The sequence below is a fragment of the Myotis brandtii genome, unplaced genomic scaffold (assembly GCF_000412655.1).
Source record: "Myotis brandtii unplaced genomic scaffold, ASM41265v1 scaffold59, whole genome shotgun sequence".
Taxonomy (NCBI): domain Eukaryota; kingdom Metazoa; phylum Chordata; class Mammalia; order Chiroptera; family Vespertilionidae; genus Myotis; species Myotis brandtii.
In genome coordinates, this window is record NW_005370223.1 from 1,521,244 (window position 1) to 1,528,884 (window position 7,641).

At 39.7% G+C, this 7,641-nt stretch overlaps 2 long non-coding RNA genes and 1 pseudogene across 2 annotated transcripts in view; 2 read left to right on the forward strand and 1 right to left on the reverse strand.

The window, feature by feature from the left end:
- LOC106728321 overlaps window positions 1–7,641 on the forward strand; it is a 247,245-nt gene that overhangs the window by 126,730 nt on the left and 112,874 nt on the right. The gene's annotated exons all lie outside the window — the stretch shown is intronic.
- The window catches only part of LOC106728322, a 13,228-nt gene that overhangs the window by 2,553 nt on the left and 3,034 nt on the right, over window positions 1–7,641 (reverse strand). The window contains exon 2 of the long non-coding RNA XR_001364620.1: window positions 1,503–1,508. This is a non-coding gene — a long non-coding RNA (uncharacterized LOC106728322). The remainder of the gene's footprint in view (window positions 1–1,502; window positions 1,509–7,641) is intronic.
- LOC102251857 lies at window positions 5,613–6,463 on the forward strand (annotated as a pseudogene).

Genomic DNA, 7,641 nt, shown 5'->3' on the forward strand with positions numbered 1-7,641 from the left:
CTTTCATTTTACGAAAATACCAGGTTCCCCAAAATTGTAATTACTTATTCAAGCATCATAAAGGCAAGTGGTGATGTGGAACCCAAGTCATCATTCTTCTTCCTATTTTCTTGCCTTTACATAGATAATAAAGTTATGGCACTCAGATAGCTCATAGAATTTCCCACTACATTCCACATTTTACCCAAAAGTGTACCCCGAATAACTGAGCCAGATGCCTAGTAGATGACAAAATTATGCTTGCTTTTTCTAAGACCTCTGCATTAAAGATATCAATGACATTTGGATACAGTTTCTTTGAAGTATCTAGTAATAACTGGAATTTCTCCGCATTCCAGTTATTACAAAATGAAAAACTCAAATTTTTATTTGTATGAAAGCCTTTCAAACTGTAAAGAATTGGACGAGGAAAATTGATGTGGCCCTTCCTTCTCTATTCCTGGAACAGGAACTTACAAATGGGCTACCATGAGGACAAATGAGGAATGATTGTCAAATAGCTGACACAGGTCAACCCTGGCTTCATGCATATACTGCAGCAAACACATTCTGTTTTTCTTTTCAAAAACCAGAAGCTAGAATTTATTTATGGAAAGAGAAAGTATTTTCATTTTCACAACTATCAGGACATGGAAAACTAAATCCCTAAATTTCTCATTGCGAACAGCCTCAAAAGTTTGAGAGGAACTACTTCTGTCTAGCTCTCAACAAAAAGTATCCAAGAGTTGCTAATGAAGTGACATTTCTACTGCACCTTTGTATTGTTTATTTAAATCTTCACTAGAAATTATCTAATGAGCACAAGGAAATTTAGAAAAAGAAATATAAAGTTTAGCTCGATCAACTTAGGCCAACTAGATAATTCATTCAGTTGTCCGAGTGACAATCTGGTTTGATTTTGTAGATTTTTTGACACACATCAACTAAAACTACACTTCTTTTTTTTGTGGGGCACATGATTTTGATAAATCCATCTAGGTAAGAATGTGGACTCATTAAAATGTAATTAAGTTCAATGGACACAGACACTAGGGGGGTGAGGGCATGTGCTGGGGAGTGGGAGTGGCTGGGGAGAGGTCAATGGGGGAAAAATATAATATTATAATAGTTATGTACAGGCCAGTGGGGTGTTTGAAATATCAGGGGGACCACTCTGTAAAGTATATGATTGTCTAACCACTATGTTGTAGACCTGAAACTAATATAGAATAATATTGAATATGAGCTATAATTGAAAAAAAGACAGGTATATGTTTTTCATCACAATAAAAAATAAAATTTAAAATTATTTTCTTTTTTATACTCTTTATGTTATAAGATATCCATAGCATGTGAAAAATCGATCTGTATTTGCTTATTGTGTGAGTATTTAAACACTTGGTGCACATATCCAAAATATAAGGTTTGATTAAATCCACTTTATGTTGTATCAACTTACATATTCTACCAAAACATATTTGGATGGTAAAAGCCAAAGATAAGATTAGCTTATAGAGAAAAACCTGAAACTTCATTTAAATCTAATAACACTAAAATAAAAAGATAAATCTTCATATTTAAATTCTGCATTTAATCTGGGATGAATAAAAACCCATCACGTCTAATATTATAGAGGGTCTCAGCATAAATTCTATCAATTTATGCTGTTCTTGATATTTTTTTCTCCATTCATTCATCTAGCATATATCCCACACAGTATTTTAAAGATCTATACTTGCGATGCTGAAACTACACAAGTTCACCTCTGATGGAGAGATATAATAAACCCTAAACAAATAGTAAGAAAAATAATGTCCTAACTACCTTACAATTTACAAGGCTTTCTGCAATGGAAATGATGCTTCATTTATTATGAAAAAAATGCTACTTCATTTCCTTCATGCCCACTCCTTCCTAATTTTAAATTTTATTCTTACCCCTTCTTACTTTCAAACTATACTGCTTGGGCCTGACAGTTAAAAATATTGAGTCAGTTAACTATTACTAGATAATCCCTTAGTTGCACAAAGATCAGAAAAGCTTTGAAATAACCTATTTTAGGGATTCTGTTGAGTTTTAGCTAAGAGCTGGCACTCCTCATTTGGAGCTTAGATGGGATTAAGGGCATTAAAATGGCAAACAAAGCAATGGTTTTATTCTCCCAATTTCTACTAGTTCATTTAATGAACACTAATGATTTCCTCGTATGTGTCCAACACCATTTGAAGACCCAGATGGTCACCTCCACCAGCTCCTCCTCGTCATCCAAGCCCTAAAAAGTGGCTGGTTTCTCGCAGAGTTCTGTTTTGTTCCTCTTTTTCTCACCAGCTGTGGATTTCTCAGCCTGTTTACTAGATTTAATAATACCATTCTTTTCTCTCAGTATATATAATCGATTGGCCTATAATTTAAAAAGGTCAGATCAATAGTTAACATAAAGAGGTTACTAATTGAAACAATGTTATGTATATTTCTCCATATATATCCATTATGTATATCTGTCCATCTTATATAATGAAAGGCTAATATACAAATCGACTGAATGGTGGAATGACCGATTGCTATGATGCACACTGACCACCAGGGGGGAGATGCTCAATGCTCACGGCTGGCAAGCACTCCAACTGCTGGCTTAGCCATTAGTCAGATATCCCTGAGGGCTCCTGGACTGCGAGAGGGCGCAGGCCAGGGCTGAGAAAGCCCCCCCCCCCCGCATGAATTTTTGTGCACCAGGCCTCTAGTTATATATAATTTCAGGTCCCTGCTGTGGAGCTGAAGGAAGCGAATTTGCTGCAGCAGGCAGCTTTTCTCATCCCCACAGCACACAACATTTAGGCCATCATCTCTAGCAAGGGGTAGTGGGACTGTTTTCTCAAGCCAAGGTTGTAATGGAGTTTAATTTTCTTCTGGAGACAGAGTCGTGTAGAAGGAGATAGATTCCTTTAGACAGAAAAAGTCTCAGCAACCTCTAAATTGTAGCTCAACTACTGTCCAGAAACATTAGCAACCTGTTTATTTAAGGAAGTCACAGCAAGAGCTCCCATTTGTAACAATATCTTCCCATTGTATAACCCTTTCTCCTGTGTTGTTAGAGTACAACAACAAAACAAAACAAAAAAGGAGAGAGAGATAAATACCTCAAGAGAAACTAACATTCCTAGATAAGATTAGAACTCAGACTCAGTCTCTGAAAAGAAAATGCCTCGTTGGGTCTGAGAGGAGGAAATCGGCCTGATTTTTAAGATTCCTGGCCCACAGGGAAGGACATGCTGCCCTGATGGGCTCAGGTCAGCGCCAGTGGTCCCCTCAGGCACCTTCGCTCCGGGGCTCCGAGGCTGCAGGTGGAAGCCTGTGGCTGACGAGACTCAGATGTGGTGGCCCAAATTCCATGAATCCGTTCTCTCTGGCAGGTGGTCGAGGTATGGAAAGGGCTGGGCCTTGACAGCAGGAGAACTTGGGCCAAAACCTGAAGGAGCCTCAGCATGGAAAAGCTGACACTTGGCCTGGAAATCAAATTCCAGGCACATGTGGCAATGTGCTTGCTGTTTTATAAGAATGCTCAGGAAAAAGTCCCAGAAGCTGCCAGGCCCGGGGCAGATGCACCCTGACTCGGCTGAGCCAAGGGTCACGGGCAGGAGAGTGCTGAGTTTTCACCCCTGCATGCTTAGCGTCCTCCTCTGGCAGGAGTGACCCTGCCCTAGGCCCTCTGCTGCCCATCGATGAGTCTCTTTAGTGCAGGCATTCCTTTTGTGTCATGGATCGATCCCCTTTTGTATTCCTTCTCCAAATAATGTTTTTAAATACAACAAATTTTTAAAAAATGACTCTGAAGAAAACCAACTGTATTAAAATTGAGTTATGAAAAGATTTTTAAATTTATGAGACAGAAACATTTAGAATACTTATGGGCTAGGAATGTGTGCACACTTTTTAATTAATTTACTAAACACTAGCTTTAATTAATCTCATAAAATTACTGATATAATTTGAAAGTAGTGGTAAGTGGAAAAAACATTTCAAGATTTGTGGTAATTAAAATGCAATAGGAAAGAGACTTTCCAAGAGGGCTGCAGAGTCGCCAAACTGGATTTACAGCTAAGTTATAGAGCAATCAACCCAAATAACCAACTGAAGGTTAGCTGAATTGAAATGGTATAACCAAGGATTTACAGGAAAAGCCACACAGAGACTTATAAAAAGGGCAGAAATGTGGGAAGGGCAGGCCCCCACACTCACATGCAGTGGCAGAAAAGCCAAAGGGTGCAAAAGTCGCTCCCTGCAGGAGCATGGGGTCTCAACCCCTCGCAGGAATCCCCAACCCAGAGCAACAGAGATGGGAAGAGGAGCCCCTATAGCATCTAGTGGTGAGAACCATTGGGATTCAGCGATCCTGGTAGAGAAGGGAGTCTGCTAGGGACACAGACACCCTTCCCAGGGCTGAGCACCCCTATTATTAGAACACCAGCCTGGGGAGTGCAATGCCTGCTCCTCCATTTCTGACTCTGCAGAGGGGTCTGCTGGCTACACCCAGTGGGGACCTTTGGAGGGCTCTTCTTCTGGAGAAGCTCTTGGCAGAGACTCAGATAACAATTGAACTGTGTGGCTTTGGAAAGCATTGAGACAGCACGGAGGGTCCTGGAGAGTACTATGCTAAGCGAAAGAAGCCAGTCAGAGAAAGACACGTATCACATGATCTCACTCATGTGTGGACTCTAATGAACTAATGAACAAAATAGATCCAGAGACACAAAAGCATAGAACAGACTGACATATCTCATAAGGAAGATGGGAGTGGGTGGGGAGAGATTAACCAGAGAACTTACATGCATATATGCATAGTCCATGGACACAGACAGTAGTGTGGTGAAGGCCTGGGGAGAGAGCGGGTAGGAGGTGAAGGTGGTCAAGTGGAAAGAAAGGGGGGGCATTTGTAATGCTTTCAACAATAAAGATAAAATTTTAAAAAATAAGTAAAAGAATAAAACAGAGGGCCTAAATAGAAATAAAAACAACAACAACAAAAATCCATAGCAAGATGGTAGACATAAGCTCTATTATAACAGTAATTATGTTAAATATAAATACAGTAAGCAAAATAATAAGATTGTCAGACTAATTAAAAACAAAACTTGACAACATGCTGTTAACAAAAACATGCACTTTAAATGTGAAGACAGAAAATTTAAGAGTAAAAAGATGGGAAGAGATATATTATGCAAGAATTAGCCAAATGAAATTGTGAGTGGCTGATACTTGTATCAGAAAATAAGGAAGTAGATGAAAGAAGCAATTATTGAAGATAAAATAGAGACATTTTTTAATGATAAGGGAATCAGTATGAAGTGAAATAGTCACACGTTTAAATCTGTGGCATACCCAATTACATGGATTCAAAATATATAAAGCAATAAGTGACAGAAATGAAACGATCCATGGACAAGTCCACAATCATGAGGGACTGTGATGGATGCAGGTATATATTATAAGCTCTGGAGCAGGGAGGGGCACAATTTTTCATCAGTCTCCAGATAGAAATACTTTTGTTTTTGCAGGCCATGTGGTTTCTGTCATAAGGATTCAATTCTGCTGTTAGAGTGTAAAAGCAGCCATTGAGCCTTTTCCTACCTTGCAAGATGGTGGGTGAAAACACGGAGAAGCTGGATACTACGGAGGACAAACCTGAAGCCAAGATGGCTGATGCTAGGGGCACAGTTAAGAAGGGTAATCTCAAGGCCAAGATGCCTCAGAAGGCTAAGCTCCAATGCAGCTGAACCCTGAACTACGCAGAGGAATTGCCAGATGTTCCTGGTCGGCTATGTGTTCCCCAAAGCCACATCCAAGAGGAAGTACTCAGCAGCTAAATCCACGATTGAAAAGAAAAAGGAGAAAGTTCTTGCTCCTGTTACAAAACCAGTTGGTGGCGACAAGAATGGTGGCACCCAAGTGGTTAACCTTTGCAAAATGCCTAGATGGTATCCCCCTGAACACGTGCCTGGAAAGCTGTTGGGCCAGGGCAAGACACCCTTCAGTGAGCGTGTGAGAAAAGCGCGGGCCAGCATCACTCCCGGGACCATTCTGATCATCCTTCCTCACCAGTGACACGGAGGCAAGAGGGCAGTGTTCCTGAAGCAGCCGAGCAGTGGCTTGCTACTTGTGGCTGGACCTCTGTCCCTTTATAGAGTTCCTTTGTGTGGAACACACCAGAAATGTGTCATCACCACCTCCACCAAAATTGATACCAGTGCTTTGAAAATCCCCAAACATCTCATGGATGCTTATTTCAAGAAGAAGCAGCTGCGTAAGCCCAGGAGGGTGAAATCTTTGAGAAAGAAAATTGAGATTATAGAGCAGTGCAAGGTTGATCAGAAAGCTGTGGACTCTCAAATCCTGCCAAAAATCAAAGCCATTCCTCAACTCCAGGGCTACCTCAGCTCTGTGTTGGCTCTTAACAAATGGGCTGTAGCCTCACAAAGTGGTGTTCTAAATTTCTTACAAAGAACCTAACTAAATAACGGATCTGTTTCAAATAAATTAAAAAAATGCAGCCATTGACATAAATAAATAAGTGGGTCTGGCTTTTTCCAGTAAAACTTTATTTATAAAAACAGGCAGTGACATTGTTTTGGGCTCTGTCCTTTGTCCTAAAGCAACCACTTAAATCTACTAAAAAAATACACACAGAAATATTAATAAGCCAGTAGGAGAAATATAATGGAATCATGAAGAATCCTCAATTGATTCAAAAGAAGGCATAAAAAGAAGAATGAAACACATGTGACCCAAAACAAAATGAAATAAAACAAAACACAAATAGCTTCTCAGTAATGAAAGTGATATTTTGACCTCCCTTTTCATGTCTCTTATGTCTATCTCTCAATTATTTCTGATATTTAGTAGGAAAAGGGAAGCATTATTTGTTGCCTTCCTAAAGCATCCAGACTTGTCAACCTCTAATTTGAACTATGCCCTATCTTTTCTCTCTCTCTCTCTCTCTCTCTCTCTCTCTCTCTCTCTCTCACACACACACACACACACACACACACACACACCACACAAACACATCCGACTCACTGAAGCCTCTGCATGTACACCAAGTTTAGAGAACATTTGGGGAAATGAAGAGAACTCAAGAACTCCAAATTGCATATTAGACATGCTCATTTGTAAAAGTTCACTTGCATGATTCTCCTTCCAGCTAGAACGGACTAGGTCTTGTACACTACATACCTCCCTGAAGAAACAGAAATATTAAATAAATTATGATACTTTTATACTTGAGGGATTGGCAAACTATAATCTGCAGGCCAAATCTGGCCATGCCTATATTTTTTGGTAGTGTTTAGTGCTTTAATAGCGTAATTAAATAGTTGTGGCAAAGACGATAGGCCAACAGTATTTATTATCTGGTCTTGACAGCACAGTTTGCTGACTCCTGATATTTTTAAAGGTGCCAGAGTACTTCAGAAGCATTGAAGATGAAAGGGAGTAAAACTGATGAGAAAAAGGAAATATGCTGAGAAAGCACATCTGTATTTGGGGGCATTGTTGATTCTTGGTGAAGACTAAAGTCTGAGAACCTAGGTTTGGTGCCATGGTTGGGGGACAAAGAAAGCTGAAAGAAAGAAAGAAAGAAAGAAAGAAAGAAAGAAAGAAAGAAAGAAA